At 41.8% G+C, this 18,536-nt stretch overlaps 1 protein-coding gene across 3 annotated transcripts in view; it reads left to right on the top strand.

Moving 5' to 3' along the window:
- Positions 1-18,536, top strand: part of NCK2 (NCK adaptor protein 2) — a 149,420-nt gene that overhangs the window by 62,648 nt on the left and 68,236 nt on the right. For 2 of the 3 annotated variants that reach the window (XM_028516936.2, XM_036028337.1), the window contains exon 2: positions 4,580-4,762. The gene's annotated coding sequence lies outside the window, so the exon portion shown is untranslated. Of the gene's footprint in view, positions 1-4,579; positions 4,767-18,536 lie in introns of all 3 variants that reach the window. The other variant, XM_036028338.1, reaches the window with a different exon arrangement.

The raw sequence follows: 18,536 nt of genomic DNA, 5'->3' as shown, positions 1-18,536 counted from the left end.
GGTTTATTTTTGTCACTGTGCTTTTTATTTGTGTAATTACCTGAACAACTAAGTCCTGTGGGTGCTTAAATAAAAAATGCTGGTGGACTGTTAAAAATGTCCTATCTGTTAGAATTTTTAGGTGGCAGACTCTAAAATATAAATTCCTACTAAGATTTGCATTATGACCTTGTCATGGTATTTTAGATAAGCTTTAATAAAATTTTAGCACCACATCATCAATTTTTGATAATTTTCAAGTCCATTCCATGCACCTCAACGCTGCAGGTCTGGAGCTGAGGGGCCTTGGTCAGGGGGAGGAGACAGAGGCCTAACACCCCACGGGGCCCCTGTCTCCCAGCCCACTGCCTGCTGCTGCCCTTTTTCTCCTCTCACTCTGTGCGGCGGACACGCCTGCGGTTTTGTTCTCTCCTCAGTGCTAGAACACGTGAGGGCAGAAATCTCCACTGGGGAACACAGAGCCCCAGAGCCCATCATCTGACCAGTTATCTCCTCCCCAGACCCTCCTCCTCGGTGCCATGCGATGTCTCTTCAAGGCGACTCAGAGAGTTAGAAATTAACTACCCCCCATTTTTATTAACCTACTTCTCATCAATGGTTACAGCGAATTGATAGCTAGCCTTATCATTTGCAGCTGACATAATTCCAGCCATTCTGGGAAATGTGCTGTTTATCCTATTTAGGACAGCTTTATCTTGAGTAAAAATCCTAATTTCAGTGGGACTTTATGAACTTGGGAAACCAGCTTGTAGCCTTCAGTATTGTCTGAGCCCTGACCACTGTGCATGGGATGACAAAAGGTGGCTGAGGTCATGTCCCCAGAAGCCATTGGGTGTCAGATGGTAAGCATTTGTCAGCTGCGGGTGTTGGTCCACAGAGGGGAGGAAGCGAGGGTGGAATGTTGGCCAAACCACTCAAGGAGACTCTTGTGTAGCTTTGTTTGGTATCTGAAAGCAGCATTTTCCCTCTTGAATGAAGTTTCCATCAAGTAGTTCAGTAGAAATGAAATGCAGCTCACCCAGGGCTGTTCTGGTCCAGCACTGACCGTCCATAGCCACCACTAGCATTTGTGAGCTCAGAGGCCTCTAATGCAATCACGTGGGGTTTTCTTTTTTTTGTCTTTTCAAATAAAAGAGACAATTACATTAGATTTGTCTACAGATTAGGGATCCGGTTGACTCTCTTGGTGTATTTTGCATTTGTAAGGTTCAGGTAAGATGTATACCTGATGATGCCTGCACGTCTAGGTTGTGTACAGGACTAAGCCAGTCAGGTAATGTTATTCAGTAATTATGTTTTGCTGCATTAACATCTAAGAGAAAACGGTACCTTTGGGAACTAAGGTGGTGTGTGTGTTCATGGGCTTGTTTTTTGTCACAGCACAACACAGCCACTACCTGATTTGAGAGGCTGAACCCGGCCTCCCAGCATAGCAGGGTCCAGTCAGATGGCAGTGGCAGCTGATCTTGACCTGAGTCTCAAGACTAAAGTCACCATTATTGGTGATCTTTCTTGGAAGGGCACAGTTGGACTTTGAAATCAGATAAGCAATAGGTTCAAATGCTGGCTGTGGGACATCTGGTAGTTTGGTTCCCCTCTGAGCAGTAAGTTTTTTCCAAGGATAGCTGTGAAGAAGGATGAGGCTACAGTGAAGGTGGAGCACCAGTGCAGTGTCCTCTCACTGGGCCGGGATAGGCTCTCCTCCTCCCTGCCTGTCCCTTTGCCTCCGTGAGTCAGTGAGAAGGACAGGTAGGATCACCTGAGCTCTCTGAAAGTGAGCCTTTCGATGATTCAGGTCACCTGGGCAAATCTGCCAACTCTTAAGCAGATAGAGCAGATATTGCCCAGCAATATCATGGCCAAAAGGCCCACAGCTTTGTGCCATCAACAGAATGGGGCACTTCCCTCTTTAATTAGCCCTTAATGGCTCCACTGGAGTAAAGCGTGTTAGTGGTGGATGTCAGCCCTGGCCCCCATGGCAGACAAAGGCTGGAAGAACACTGCCGGCACCATCCAGACGCTGTATCTGGTTCTGTGGCAGGCACTGGGAATTTGGACCAGGACAGCTCTCCTCTTGATGCCCCGCCTTGGGCCCAGGCAGACTGAGGTACCTGGAGCTGCCCTCAGGGTTGAAGTTGGTGCTGCAGCTCAACGTTACCAGAAGATGTGGGAAAGCCCCAGCTGTGGCTCAGGGGTTTTAAAACACAGTTAAGAAAAAGAAAATCTCAGTGTTACAGAAAATTTAGATATTTCCATGGATTTTGCAGTAGTAAAATTTTGTTTTCAAGGAACCAAATTAATGTGGAAAAGATACATTTGGTGTGTGTTCGTTCCTTTCCACCCCATCCTCCCCTTTGGATTCCAGAAGGAGACGCACATGGTACTAGTGGAGAACTATTTTTAAAGGGAAACATGCACCTGTGTCATGTATTCCCATTTGCCTGCAGAGGCCTGTGTAAAACATTTTTGAATTCTTGGTTGAAGGCCTTCTATAGTCTGGTAGATCTTGTAGCTGATCGTGTTTGTCTTGCAGTTGTTTTTTGCACAAGTCTGTGCTTTTCCAGTGGGTTTAGACCACACCTTGTACTTGACCTGATTTGAAGTGCTCATCCTTAACTGAGGTTTTGAAGCTGGTAACCCCACATTATATATAGGCAGTGGGCAGACTTCACTTAAACCCAAAAAGGGAAACATTTGATCGCCCTGTTTTTTCTATTTAGCCTAAGCTTAGTGCATGGACATTTTTGCCAGGGAAATGCTTTTCTCAAGGAAAACACTGCAGCCTTCATTTTTTTTACATTTGCATTCCAGGTGGCCATCAGCACCTTTCAAATGAACTTAAAATTGAGTGTCACTTTGGCACTCCCCACGAGTTCAGATTCTGCTTTTTACATCCCTCCTTTCTGCCTTGCCCCCCATGCCCAGTATCAAAGGACTAGGTCAGAGATCCAGTCTGTCGTTCTCTCATGAGAGACAGGGAGTCTTTGGACTCCCACTAGGTCTGCTCTTGGGGTGGTAGATTCCTTGAAAGCCTGGATTCCAAACTTGACAGCCTATTAAGGAAAACCTGTAACCTCCCTGAGAAATTAACTCATGTAAAAGTGTGTATTAACATCTGTCCTGGCAGGTTATTGGGCTGGTTAAACATGGCACTTCGGAGAGCACAGTGCATGCAGAGGGATACCCATATTGGGACAGCCCAGGCAGCACACCAACAGCCCTAGCATTGGGCCAGGAAGATCTCATGCCCAGAAAGTTCTCTTTGCAATTAAAAATTTAAGAATACAACTTACATCTAAAAGAACCACTGAATATACTAATACAGTGCTGGTGTTTGTGGGCATGGCTGTGTTGATAAGGTGGATCTCTTCAGTAAGTGGCATATGTAAGGCCGAAGTGAGAAATAAGACTCCTTGGTCAAGATGTCAATCCAGATACCAGAACTTCCAATTCAAACGAACGTGTCATTTTATTGTAAACCCTTAACAGAGAGAAGGGCATAATCATCCTGGTATACCTTTAACATCTTGCTGAAATCAAGCCTTCCCATGTGTTTGATTATCACCTTTTTCTTGCATTAAATCATATTTAAAAAAAACATGCACCCTTTAAAATAGTGCTAGAGAATACATAAAGAGGATGAAGTTTTTAATCACAATTTATGAACTTGCCTTATAACATTTTTATGATAGCCCTGCCTGAATTATCTTTTTCTACTTGACTAAAATAGAATTCAATTTTTCTATGGTGTATTTAACTTTTGGGTCAATCAAGTAGGGATGAATTAATAGATCTTGCTAAGTGAACTGTCAGGACAGATCCCCTCTGCGTTTGAAATACAATTACAAATATCAGTGAGCTCACTTTGGAGGTCCACCTCCAGGGTTCCCTCAAAAATGTTAGGCAAGAACTGAAAGTGGCTACCCAAGTGTAGGGACCCTAAGGTGAAAGCAAACTCTCCACAGTCAGGAGGGAGAGGGCTGTAGTCACCTGCCAGTCTTAACTTCCTTGTAGTTTTGGGGTGTTAATCTCAGATTTCCTGCAGGGATGTTTTTTAGCATGAGGCTATGGGTCCAGTAGGTGGCCTCTCTCAATAAATAGCCAGTGCAAGGGACTTCAACACAGGAACAAGTCTCTAAATAATTTCTTTGCTCTCCGCAACCTGACTCCCTAATTAGGCTCCCAGATGTGCTTCCTTCCCACTTGGCAGCTTCCCTTTTGTTTCTGGCAGGCTTCAAAGGCTGTGGGTGGAAAACAGGGAACACTGGGGTAGGAATTCTGAAGAGACTTGGGAATTTATGTAGGGTCCCTAGTTTATGGCCTGCTGTCCCCACTCTCCTCATCCCTTCCATCCTCAGAGTATGTGGTTGACTTCCTGGACCACGGCTTCAGAGCTGATCAGGGATACAAGGTGGAGAGATGAGAGCATTTTTGCTTGGGCAGAGGTCAGCAGATACAAAGCAACTTTTTTCTGGGGTTTATTAGAAATATTTGTGGCAAAGAATCAGTTATTTCTCAAGCAATTACTTAAAATCAAATAAGTGAATGTTCTAATATATGATTTTCTATTTCTTTTCAGATCTCATATATTCCTTTTCTACAAGTGATTTCTCAGACCATAATTCTCTGTTGAGATTTGAGTTGGATTTCAGAATTTGGAGAAATCCTGCAGCTTTGACTGCAGAGGTGTAATCAGCTGAAAAATTTACCTCTTGAGGAGTTCTGTGTTTTGCCAGTCATCTCTTATAGCTGAACACCAAAAGTAAGTCTTCACTTTCCTGCTTTAAAACAGGTGGGAGAAGTTGCTGCTTTTGCTTGAAATACTCAGTTTACACAGTATGTTTTACATCAGTAAAATGGAATTAAATGTGGCCCTGATTTGATGAGCCCCATACTATTTCCATTTACATGGGACTTGATTCAAAAATTACATTCACTATTCCTGCTTTTAGGGCATGATGGTGTTGAGTAGCTAGGAAGTACAGTGTGGGCACCTCCAACCTGTAAAACACCCTCATGCCCAGCTCTGCGGCCCAACAGATCGTTCTTGTGTCTGTACAGGTTGGGGTCTTTTCTTTGTGTGTGGCATTGGGAGTCTCAAGATAAGGAAGAACTGCCTTCAGGACATTTGGTCTAGCAAAGGTTTCATTCCAACTATGATACCAAGAAGAGCAGTCTACATCAGAAGAGACAAACAGATAAAGGGTTCTGAAGAAAGTTTACCTCTTTGTATGAGAAATCTACTTGTGTGTATGAAAATAAAGCAGTGTCTGTAATATAGCATGTGGCTTCTGAGATACCAGGGCTCTATAATAGTAGATACTAAACAAAGTTATATCTGTAGAACAGAAGTATTTCTTAGCCCTAACAAATCATTTGGGACGTTTGATTTAGAATGTAAGAAATACTATATGGTAGTCTGGCTAATGTGGTATTCCATCTGTGACTATAGTAAGGAGTGCTTCATGGGAAGGCACAATTTTACCTCCAGATCACTGTCTCACAACTATAGGGATAACACCCAAATACTAGCTTTCCCTCGGAACCTCATTTTGCTTCTGTCATTCACAAATTGTTTTAAACTATTCTAGACGCTATAACTTTGGACTATAAAAATCTTATGGTATGAGTTCTAGAAATTTATTAGTTTAGTATAAATTAGAATTTTCATACTCAAAATTTTATAAATGGGTTTTTTCCTCCTTGACCACTTTTTTTTTTGGCGGGGGGGAGGATGACAAGAAGCTAATTCCGAATGTCAATTCTGTTCCCCTTTGATATATGCCAACCAGAATGGCACAGAATTAATATGTCATATTTCATAAAGGTAGGATTAAGTGTCTGAATGTCTTCAGCTTATTATCCTTGACAATTTCTTTTGGAGAAAATGTCACATTGTCCTATTTATTTAGGGTGTTGCTTGCTGTGATTTCCAGATCTAGGCCCTGGTGTGGAATGGAGAGCTTGGCCCTCTTATTGTGCAGGCTGGTGTTCCAAGGCCTCCTCCTCCTCCCTCCCCTGTACTTTAAGCTACTCTGATACTGTCCTCCTAGGACATTGCTGGTCCTCACTAGCTTTACATCCCCAAGCCCCACCACAGCATTGATAGGGAACTCCTGGCCATCTCTTCAGACTTTATGTGAGACAAACACCACTGGGATGTTTCCCGTCCAATCCCAGGAGATTTCCATTATGTTAAAAAAAAAAAAATCTCGTTACCTATGTCGACTCAATGTTTTTTATAGTCATAGCAGTGAAACCTTTTAAGACTTAGTCATTTATAAATGCAGTCACATATTTTTGTGACAGTATAAGCTAGAAATTAGTGTAAATCCTGAAATCTGTTCATCAGAATTCATTAATAACTCATCAATAACAGACTCTGACACTACTTCCTTAGAAAGTTCTCGATCATTAGTGACATTAACAGACTTTAAGTTATGGTCAGGGTCCTCTTTTAGAAAGTAGTGAGGCAGGGGAAGCAACAGACTCCCTCAAGGCAGCATTCTGTGCACAACACCCAGCCACAGTCTGTTCTGCTCTGCACGACAGGTGATGCCTGGATGTGATTTGGTGGAGAGCCATGTATACATAAATTGTCGTGAAAGTAGACTTACAGAAATATTTATTCCTCTATAATTTGAAAGAATTATTATTTTACAAGCTCTGAGATCCACACCAAAACCCTGATTTACTTGTTAAAAATTACTGTTGTGGTTTAGAAAAATGTTCAATGGGAAATCTTTGGGTATATCCATTAATATAATAAATATTTATTGTGAGCATCAACTGGATTCTAGGCTATTTTCTTTTGGTGACTATGAAAGACTATTTTCTTGTAGTGCTATATTTTAGCAGCTACAATAATAGATAAAATACAGTTTTAGACACTGTTTGTCATGGCCTTGTGGGATGAGGCAGGACCACGACAGCTCTGGTCCTGTGCTAGATGCTGCGGTCAATGTTCTTATCGTGAGCCTCTGATGCCTGAGGCAGGGTGAACTGACCCTCAGAAAGGAGTCTGAAAAAGCCAAAGTGTGCTGTGTTAAGTGAATGTTAAAGAATGAGGGGCTGTATGGATAGAGGCCTAATGGGTCCTTCCATGGCATAGGCAGGCTGGTAGATTAGCTGGGTAACAGGCCCTAAAGTCTCCAAGTCACTTAAGCAATAATGGGTTGGGGACCAGGCATATGCCGTTTGGTCAGTGGTCTTTGAAGTACCTGTAGGAAAGTGATATATAATTTGGTTAGCATTATCATTTGCCATGTCTTGGAAGGAATGAAAGCCACACTAGGTTGGAAAAGTGATGAGACATCAGCCCTAGGTGCATTTCCCGATTATTGGGTATTCCAGGTTTGTGCTATCCCAGCTAGACCTACAATGGATCCAGGCTGAGGGAAGCAGTATGGGTGGGTGCAAGAGCGTCCAAGCTGCATCTTAGAGGGGCCTGAGTGGGTTCCTCAAACCACTGTTTTCCTCCCCAACATTCTCATCTCCAGGAGCCTCGCACTTTGAGGTTTAGAAGCTAAGTCTTCTGAACCCCTGGGCCTGACTTTTCCTCACTTTGGGGAGTGGAGACCATGGGAGGACCATAGTGGCAAAACTCTTCCTTTCCCACTGGAATTGTTAACACATGTTATAATCTGCACTTAGTCCTTCCTGTGTGTAATTGAAAATGGACTGTGGTTCACATCATTGGAGGCTGGCTAGCATTTACTGAGGAGAGAGAATGAGAAGAGCATTGTGTGCCATGCTGAAAACTTGTAATCCTTTGCAAAACTTTTGGAGACATTTTCAGGAGAGAAGTCTAAGAAGTAGGAGGATGCTGGTGTTCTGAGGGAGGACAGATGGTGGCTTAGGTGACAAGATTCATGCTAAGCAAGGTAAAGGAGACCTGGATTACACAAACTGCCAGTTGCTGATATGAATATCCAGAGTGGAAATGTTGGCAGCAAGGCTATACATATCATTTTCTTTTGTTTAAGCTTTACTTACATTTAATTGACAGTAAAACTGTAAGATATTTAAAGTGTGCATTGTAGTGACTTTGTATGTGTACATATGGTGAGAAAATTCCCACCATCTGGTTAATTAACACATCTATCACATTGTACATTTGTCCTCTTTGTGACAACATGAAGTTGTATTCTCTTAGCAAATTTTTTTAAAGATTTTATTTATTTATTTTTAGAGAGGGAAGGGAGGGAGAAAGAGAGAGAGAAACATCAATGTGCGGTTGCTGGGGGTTATAGCCTGCAACCCAGGCATGTGCCCTGACTGGGAATCGAACCTGCGATGCTTTGGTTCACAGCTCGCGCTCAATCCACTGAGCTACACCAGCCAGAGCTCTCTTAGCAAATTTTAATGATATGATCTGGGGTTAACAACTATAGTCACTATGCTACACATTGGATTCTCAGACCTTACTCATCTATAGCTGAAAGTCAGTATCCTTTTATCGACTTCTTATTTTCCCCACGCTCCAGCCCTGGGAACTACTTTGCTACTCTGTTTCTATAAGTTTTGACTTTTTTTTAGATTTTTACATATAAGTGACATCATGCAGTATTTGTCTTTCCCCGTCTGACTTTTCATTGCATAGTGCCCCCAAGGTCCATCTATGTTGTAGAAAATAGCAGATGTCCTTTTTCCTCATGGCTGAGTTATATTCCATTGTGTGGGTGTACACATATCATATCTGCATTCATTCATCTGTTGATGGACACTTCGGTTATTTTCTTATCTCAGTTATTGTGTATAATGCTGCAATGAACATGGAAGTGAGATATCTCTTCAAGATGCTGTTTTTATTTCCTTTGGGTATATAACCAGGAATGACACTGCTGGATCCATATGGTAGCCCTATTTTTAATTTTTAAAGGGACCTCTGTACTGTTTTTTATAGTCACAGCACTAGTTTATATTTCCACTAACAGTGAACGAGGGTTCCCTTTCTTCACATCCTCACCAACACTTAACCTGTTGTCTTCTTTTTTTCTTTATGTTTTACAGTTGTTCCAATTATTTCCCCTTTGTCACCCTCCACCCAGCCCGCCCCACACTTCCGTAGTCAGTTCCCACCCCATTGTCCATGTCCATGGGTCTTTCATATATATGTCCTTGACTAAATCCCTTTACCTTCTTTCAAACAGTCCCCTCTTCCCCTCATATCCTTGTCAGTCTCGTTCTATTTTGCTCATTAATTTATTTTGTTCCTTAAATTCCTATTATAAGTGAGAGCATATGCTAATTGTCTTTCACTGATTGGCTTATTTCACATAGCATGATAGTCTCCAATTCCATCCATGCTGACACAAAAAGTAAGAATTCCTTCTTCCTGCAGCATAGTATTCCACTGGATAAACGTACCACACTTTTTTGATCTATTCACTTACTGATGGGCACTTAGGCTGTTTCTAACTCTTGACTATTGTAAATAGCACTGCTGTGAACATAGTGGTGCATAAGTTCTTCTGAATTGGTGTTTTGGGATTCTTAGGGTATAATCCCAGCAGTGGAATCACTGGGTCAAAAGACAGTTCCATTTTTAATTCTTTGAGGAAATTTTATACTGTTTTCCACACTGGCTGTACCAGTCTGCATTCCCATCAACACTGCAGTAGTGTTCCCTTTTCTGTACATCCTTGCCAACACTTGTTAGTTGATTTATTAATGATAGCCATTTTGGCAGGTGTGAAGTACTATTTCACTGTGGTTTTAATTTGTGCCTCTCTGATGGCTAGTGATGTTGAGCATTTTTTCACATGCCTATGGACCCCCTGTTCTTCTTGGAGAAGTGTCTATTCAGGTCCTTTGCCCACTTTTTAATTGGATTTTTTGTCTTCCTGATATTAGGTTGTATGAGTTTTTTATGTATTTTGGAGGTTAAGCCCTTGTCTGGTGTATCATTGGCAAATCTGTTCTTTCCAGTCAGTTTCCTTTTCATTTTTATGACAGTTTCTTTAGACATGCAGAATCTTTTTGATGTAGTCCCATTTGTCTATTTTTTCCTTTATTTACCTTGCCTTACAAGATATATCAGCAAAAATGTTGACATGTGAGATATCTGAAATTTTATTGCCTATGTTTTCCACTGGGGTTTTTATGGTATCACAAGTTGTTTATAAAAGTCTTTTATCCGTTTTGAATTTATTCTGGTGTATGGTGTGATTGGTGGTCTAGTTTAATTTTTTGCATGTACCAATCCAGTTCTTCCAGCACCCTTAATTGAAGAGGCTATTTTTACTCCATTGTATGCTCATGCCCCTTTGTCAAATATTAATTCACCATAGAGACTTGTGTTTATTTCTAGGTTCTCTGCTCTGTTCCATTGATCTATGTGTCTTTTCTTATGCCAGTACCAGACTGTTTTGATTTTAGTGGCCTTATAATATATTTTGATATCAGGTATTGTGATCCCTCCTACTTTGTTCTTCATTCTAAATATCGCTGAGGCTATTAGGGATTTCTTTGGTTCCATATAAATTTTTGGTAGTATTTGTTCTAGATCTATGAAATATGGTATTGGTATCTTAATAAGAATGGTGTTGAATATAGATTGCTTTGGGTAGTATGGACATTTTGATCATGTTAATTCTTCCAATCCTTGAACATGGTATATTTTTCCATTTATTTGTGTCTTCCTTAATTTCTTTCTTCAGTGTTGTGTAGTTTTCTGAGTATAGGTCTTTTACCTCTTTGATTAAATTTATTCCTACGTACTTTTTTGTTGTTGCTATGGTAAATGGGATTTTTTTTTCTTATTTTCTCTTTCTGATAACTCATTGTTGGTTTACAAAAATGCCATCAATTTCTGGATATTGACTTTGTATCACACTACTTTGCTGAATTCACTTATTAGGTCATACAGTTTTTTGGTAGAGTCTGTAGGGTTTTCTATGTACATTATCATGTCATCTGCAAAAAAAATGATGGCTTTACTTCCTCCTTTCCAATTTAGATGCCTTTTATTTCTTTTTCTTGTCTGATTGCTGTGGCTAGAACTTCCAGCACTATGTTGAATAAGAGGGGTGAGAGTGGACACCTATGTCTTGCTCCTGACCTTAGGAGGAAAGCTTTTAGTTTTTGCCTGTTGAGTATGATGTTGGCTATCAGTCTCTCATATATGGCCTTTATTATGTTGAGGCCCTCTATTATTATGTTATATCCCTCTATTCCGACTTTGCTGAGTATTTTTATCACAAGTGGGTGCTGGATTTTATCAGATGTTTTTCAGCATCTATTGATGTGATCATGTGATCTTTGTCCTTCATTGTCTTTTTGATGACAACCATTCTAACAGGTGTGAGGTGATAATCTCATTGTGGTTTTGATTTGCATTTCCCTGGTGATTAGTAACATTGAACACCTATTCATGTACCTTTTGGTCATTTGTATGTCATCTTTGGGAAAACATCAATTCAGATCCTCTGGATTGTTTGTATTTTTACCAGGTCATGTGAGTTTTTTAATATTTTGGATATGTACATAATTGGCAAATATGGGGTTAGCCAAAAAGTTCATTTTGTTTTTTCCATATGATGGCTCTAGTAGTACTTAGTTGTCTTTAACTTCATTCAAAACAATTTTGTTAGATCATGTTGTGACAGCTATCATATTAATGTTCATTTTAAAAAAACATCAAAATTGGTGAATTTTTGTGCTGTCATTTTAATATTGAAGATGGAAGAAAATATGTAACATTTTCAGTGTGTTATGCTTTATTATTACAAGAAAGCTAAAATGCAGCTTTAATGAAAAAAAAGATTTGTGCAGTGTATGGAGAAGTGCTGTGACTGACCAAATGTGACAAAAGTGATTTGCAAAGCTTCTTAGTACTGTTGATATTTTGGCCAAATAATTCTTTGCTGTGGGGCTGTCTTGTGCATTGGAAGATGTTTAGCAGTAACTCTGCCCCTACCCACAAGAAGACAATGGTGGGAGATAGCCAACATACTCAAAATACCCAAATCAATAAAGTTACTGGTGAAAATCAAAAACATTTATTTTACAGAAAAAACTAAATGGACTTTTGGGCCAGTTCGATGTTTTCTCCCATTCTGTAGGCTGCCTTTTCATTTTGTTGATAGGTTTTTTTTTTTGTTTATTTTTGTTTTTGTTTTGCGGTGCGAAAGCTTCTTAGCTTAATATCTCAATTTGTGTATTTCCACTTTTGTTGCCATTCCTTTTGGTATCATATCCAAAAAATCATCACCAAGACCTAGGTCAAAGAACTTAATCTGTTTTCTTCTAGGAATTTTATGGCTTTAAGTCTTATGTTGGACTTCCCACAGCACCTTTGTACAAAGCAAAGCATCATAACATTGCAGATGGACATTTCTTTATTGTAGTCAGTGAACTCATCATTTTTTTAAAGATTTTATTTATTGATTTTTAGACAGAGGGGAAGAGAGGAAGAAAGAGAGGGTGGAAAACATCAGTGTGTGGTTGCTTCTCACATGCCCCGCACTGGGGAACCTGACCCGCAACCCAGGCATGTGCCCCGACTAAGAAACAAACCAGCCACCTTTGGTTCACAAGAACGTGCTCAACCCACTGAGCCACACCAGCCAGAGCAGCATTTTCTAATAGTTGAGGTGACGATCACAGTTTAGCCAAATGTGCTTCTTTTCTCCCTTAGCTAACATGCCAGCATGCATTAAACTGGGTGGTTTCCTAGAAACCTGGAGAAACAGATTAAAAACAGAAAAAGCAAATTTCTGATCAACCCCCCCAACACACACACAGACCTTTTTTACACTGACATATTGTAGAAGCCAGATTCATAACATTCTGATCATTTCTCCACTATTCTGAATTTTACCTTAAAGTTTACAAAGGAATTTTCATAAATACTCTTTAGAACTAAGTGTTGTGGTCCTCCTGCCCCACTTTCATAAAAGAAGGAAATGAGCCAGGAGAAGTTACTTTACTTGCCACTTTATGGGCTTGACATGGAACAGTGACCCAGAACTCAGTCTGCACACTGGTTGCAGGTGCACTGACCTAGCAGTGCTCAACAGTCCCTGGAGCAGGCATGTAGGTGATATAGATGTGACAGAACAATACTAAGACACAGGCCTTCAGTGAGAGTGTAGCAGCAGTTCCAAAATTAGAAAAGGTAAAGTGTTTTTCTTGCCCTCTGTCCTGCAGAAAAACAAGTATATTTCTGCTGAGTGTGTATACTGCAGGGTAGGGGATGTAGGCTTTTAGCAAATGACACCTTGCACAGGTCAGTCTTTTGGAAGACTGTGTATGTTTGTTACCTTCTTTGTGGTGATGATACCAAGGTGTATGCATAGGTCCAAACTCATCAAATTGTACAGACTAAATATGTGTAACTTTGTACTTATTAAATAAACTGCAATAATGTTAAAATATAAATTGCTGTGGCAGTATGAGAATCCTTTACATACCGATGACCAGGGTGTGACCGGAATACACATTTCCATATGTATCTGAAGAGTGGACATGGACAACTTCTGCACTGTCTTCCACGGCAAACTTGCCAGATGGTCCAGAGCACTGGGGCGAGGGTTGGCGGTGGTCCCTGGGACCTCTTGCTTTCTTCTGTCACTGTTGTGCCTCAGTGTAGAGAGTGGAAAAGCATCCTGAGTTTTAGGTTTTTGCCTATCAAAATCAATTTTCCTGTGGACTTTAATGATAACATTATAGATGTTTTCACTGGAAATAGTACTGACTCCAAGATGTCAAAATGGTTATGAAAAGATTATGAGTAAATCAAACCATAAAAGATCACAGGTTAAGGGAAATGGTTTTTCATACTGTGTTAACAAGCAAGATACTGACAAAAGCAAATTTTGAATGGAAACTGTACCCTCCGTGCTTGCTGAGAGGGAAGTAACTGTATCTACCTGCCAGGTCCATGACTGGAGGCCCGCCTGCATCTTGATGTGAAAAGACATTGGCCTTCTCAGCCTCTCAAAGAGTTGAACTTGACCAACAATAGCATTGACAAATGAATTGGTTGGATTTCATTTTGACTGCTCTCTGAAAGAAGACCCTGACAGTTTAATCAGGTGTGGTGTTTCCTGGGGCTTGACTCTGCAGTCTCCTCTGTGGACCCTGCTCAGGCTGCAGTGTGGGCATACTGTGGTCAGGAGCAGCCCAGGGCCAGCGCAGGGCCATAGTGGACTCCAGCCCCCCACCTCACCCGCACCCACCGTGGGAAGCAGAATCCTTTGTCTGTTTCCATAGAATGTTGCTTCCTGCTCTTTCCTCACATTCAGCATTCATTGGGAATGAGTGGATAACTGAGACCCCCTGCCCCCAAAAGGTTAAGAGGAATGGTCCAAGCTAAGATCAGAAGAGCCAGGGAAAGCTATTGATCCCCAGAGCCTGAGACAGGAATGCCTTCCCTGGATCTGGTGGAGGCCTCTTTTATGAGAGAAACGAAACACAGGCCATCTTCAAATAACTGTGTCTTACAACTGGGGAGCTCATTTTAAAGACAGTTGTAAAACATTGGCCATATTTTCCTGGTGGGTAGATCCCAAGCCTCTTCAGTGTGTGCCTGGAACAGATGTGTCTAGAGAAAACATGAGTGTGTATGTATGTAGGAACTGACATCTATTAGATTGTGGGGTTTTTTGTTTTGTTTTTTTTTTTTTAATCTTCACTCAAGGACATGCTTACTAACTTTAGAGAGAGGGGAAGGAAGGGAGAGAGAGAGGGAGAGAAACATTGATGGGAGAAATATTCATTGGTTGCCTCTTATATGTGTCCTGACCAGGGATCAAATCTGAGACCTTTTGGTTTATAGATTGATGCCCAACCAACTGAAGCACACCAGCCAGGGCTCAATTGTGCTTTTCATGGGTATGTGTTAACCTCTAGGCCTTAGTTTCTGTGAGAGTAACATGGAGGGACTAGGTAAATGATGGGTTTATGATCTTTGAATTCTAGGGACAGGACTTCAAGGACAGCTTGGTACCACAGCCCTGGCTGCTACATCCCACAGACGTGTGGGAGAACCTAGTCCTCCTCCCCCAAGTGCTGTAAACACCAGATCTCATCTACCACCTGAGTCGCAACTCCAGGAAAAGGGACCTGGGAATTCCCCGGGAAACAAGCTGCTGATGCTGCCAGCTTTTATTGGCTGAGTGGACCAGTTACAGAGAGAGCTAGAACTGCGATCGTGAGCTTGGAAATGGAGTGGAGAGGGATGCATCACAGCCCCCGCCTCACTCCTCACTTTGCAGAAGCAAGCACGCAGGCCTCAGGGAGCTCTGTAAGTCAGAACCCGCTGGCTACATGCATGCATAGTGAGCCAGCAACCCGGGATAGGCAGATGGACCTGGGCAGTTAGTGCCAAAAGCTTCCATAGGTTCAGATGTGCTGATGCAGGTGAGAACCACTGATGTAAATGTTTTCATCAGAACTGGTCCCAAATCTGGTTCCTCCTCATAATCATGCATGAACCCCAGGCCCAGGTCCCAGCTCCAGGTATTAGATTTGGGGAAGCCTGGGCATTTGTGCCTATTTTTAAGGCTTGTCCAGTCATTCTGATCAGCCATTTTAGAAACTGCTAATGTGCATCCTGGATTTTATATCCTCTCCTGATTGGAGAGATAAGGGGCTGTCTGTGATTGAAAACATAGGTAAGATAAGAAGAGAGGGGGAAAGTGACTATCACCACGCAGTGTTCCCGTCTTTTAGCCAAGAAATGTGCATTTGTTTTGAGGAGGCATTAGGAGCTTAGGCCTCACTGCAGACCTGCCTGCACTGAGGGGCCTGGACATCAGTGTCCACTTTAAAGGGACATTTTTTATCTGCGGTTCTTCACTTGAGAATTTTCATATATTCACACCTTAGAGAATTCATGAGACTTAAAAAAATTTCATTCAAGCCCTGGCTGGCGTAGCTCAGTGGATTGAGCACGGATTGCGAACCAAAGTGTCGCAGGTTCGATTCCCAGTCAGGGCACATGCCTGGGTTGCAGGCCATGACCCGCAGCAACCACACATTGATGTTTCTCTCTCTCTCTTTCTCCCTCCCTTCCCTCTCTAAAAATAAATAAGTAAAATCTTAAAAAATTTCATTCCATAACTAATTACAGTGTTTATCAGCAATTTTGATTTTTTTACACATATAGAAGTTTATTTCACACACTCAAAGTCAGAGGTAGGCGATTTGGAGCTGGGGTGTGGTAGCTTTGCACCAGAGAATCCTCAGGGACCCAAGTTCCTTTCGGCTTCCATTCTGTTCTACCCAGGAACTGGCCCTGGCTCATGGTCCATGATGAAGCTCCAGCCGTCAGACTCATTTCAGCAGGGTGGAGGAAAGGGTGAAGATGGGACAAAGACTTGTGTCAACCTCGTCTTAGGTGAAGTATCTAGAACACACCACATCATTCTGGTTTTTGATCTTTACAGTGAGTTAGCTTTCAAGGGAGATTGATCTTAGGCACAGAAATCTAACAAAATACCATGAAGAAACAGGAAGTAGCTTGGGGCACTGCGGTGCATAGAACTAACCAGAAACAACAGCTTCGGTGCTTCTCTCTCTGCCTATTGTTCCCTGTGCCTCATGCTGTCTACTTGGGGAGAGCCCAGCTCAGGGGATAGTGGGTTTCCTTCTGGAAAACATGCCTCAGAGTCAGTAGGAAATCATGTAGCAGATACTGTTCTCTGAAAGGACTCTTGTAGGGATTTTTTACAAAGCCCTTTCTTTGGCTCAGTTGTTTCAAGCCCAATATCTGGGTTATCTGCAGAGCACAAAAGGAATGTGAAATTGTTAGAACTTTGCAAAAGGCAGCATACACAAAGTCAATCCTTCTCTGTCAATTACATCACATCCCAAGGACATTTGTGATGGTTCCATTCCAGAACCAGACCCTCAAGCTCTCAGGGTAGAAGTCCCTTGTGTCTTAGTATCCTGGTGATCCCTCTATCTTAGAGTTCCTGGCAGTGCAGGATTCCCCAGGATCTTCTGATTAAATGAATGATTGCATTATGGATGGCCTTCACAACTCTAGAGCTGGGTGCTAGGACATCCTGTGACCCTTGAAGGCTAACCCCACGGGGCCCAGTTCTGTCCCCTTGGGTGTTTTACTTTCACTGTGAATGATGTTTGTGGGGAGGCCTGTCATTCTGACTGTCTTAGGAATGGAAAACTTACTAAAAAGGCTTTTGTATAAAATACTTGATCACTCAGGGGTTTTTTATGCAAAAATATAACTAACAAACCAAAAATTCCAAATTAGAACCAGATTCCAGTGGATTCCAGTAAAGGGCTCCGACTCCTTTTTATCAACCAGCACCCCTGAGTTTGGGCCATTGCAAATGTGTCCCTACAGCACCTATCCCTTCAACACTGGGTACCCACCAAGCAGGTGTCTTTGCCACTGGGAACTTCTGTGTGTCCTGCATCATAACCTAGCACACTTTAGACACCTTTTATATATGTATATAGTATATTAACAATAAAAGGATGGAAATGATATGTTGTGCAAACATTGATCATAATTAAAAGAAAACATGAGTGACTTTTAATATCAGATACAGTGTAATTCAGAGCAAAGAAAATTACTAGGTTGGAGGATCCCATCCAGGATGCTGTAATACATTTGGTTGTCCCATGTCCTAGGCTTGTGATAATCTCAGGCTTTCCCTGTTTTTGATGACCTTGACAGTTTTGAGAAGGATTTGTCAGGCGTCCCTCAGTTGGAATTTATCTAGTGTTTTTCTCATCATTAGACTAGTCCAGTGCTTTAAACCTTTTTCATCTCATGGCCACATAAACTAAATACTAAAGTTCTGTGCTACACCAAAAAATATATTTTTCCTGAGCTGACAAAAATGTATGTATAATTTTGATTCATTCACACTTAATGGCTATTTTTGTATTGGTGTTAAAGAACAGGGCTGGGGTGGGGTTACCATATACTATTACTGAAAGGACCCCCCCACTAGGTTCACCACCAGAGGAAAGATGTCTCTCAATGCCAGAGAATTTTGAAAGGAAAGGAGATGTTTATTTAAAGCTATACAGACTTAAAGTAGTGACCCAATGTCTTCCTTAAAATATTAAAGTCTTTTAGGATACCTACAGATGCACACAGTCCTTCCTTCTTCCTCTGCCCTAATCTGGTGTACCATATCTCAGGAAAAGGAGTAGAAGGCAGTGATTCAGGCTCTTGGCACCAACAGCTGTGTCACCGTCCAGGCAGGATCTCCAATTAATCCAAAGTCATTTGGCATTTCTCATGGCCCACCAACAAAAGTCCTTACACTCCTTTTTATCCAGGCAAAGTCTCTCCTGCTTCCTAAGCCACATGGCAAAAGGGAGCACCCCAAAGCCACGTGGTCCTCACTCTCGCCAAAGCTGTGGGGGTCTGCACTCTGCCAAAGCCTCATGGTTCCCTCCAGTGGCTACTGCACCTGGGTTTAAATCCCTGTGCCAATCTTCCTCTGCAGCCCCATTTCCGACTCCTCCTACAATCGGCTACACCTACCAGTATTCCTGTATCCTTCCAGCTTTATTCGGCTGCTATAGTGAGTCTGGGCAGGCATGGC

Source organism: Phyllostomus discolor, chromosome 6 (genome assembly GCF_004126475.2).
Source record: "Phyllostomus discolor isolate MPI-MPIP mPhyDis1 chromosome 6, mPhyDis1.pri.v3, whole genome shotgun sequence".
In the NCBI taxonomy this organism is placed as follows: domain Eukaryota; kingdom Metazoa; phylum Chordata; class Mammalia; order Chiroptera; family Phyllostomidae; genus Phyllostomus; species Phyllostomus discolor.
This window is presented reverse-complemented; position numbering and strand designations above follow the sequence as displayed.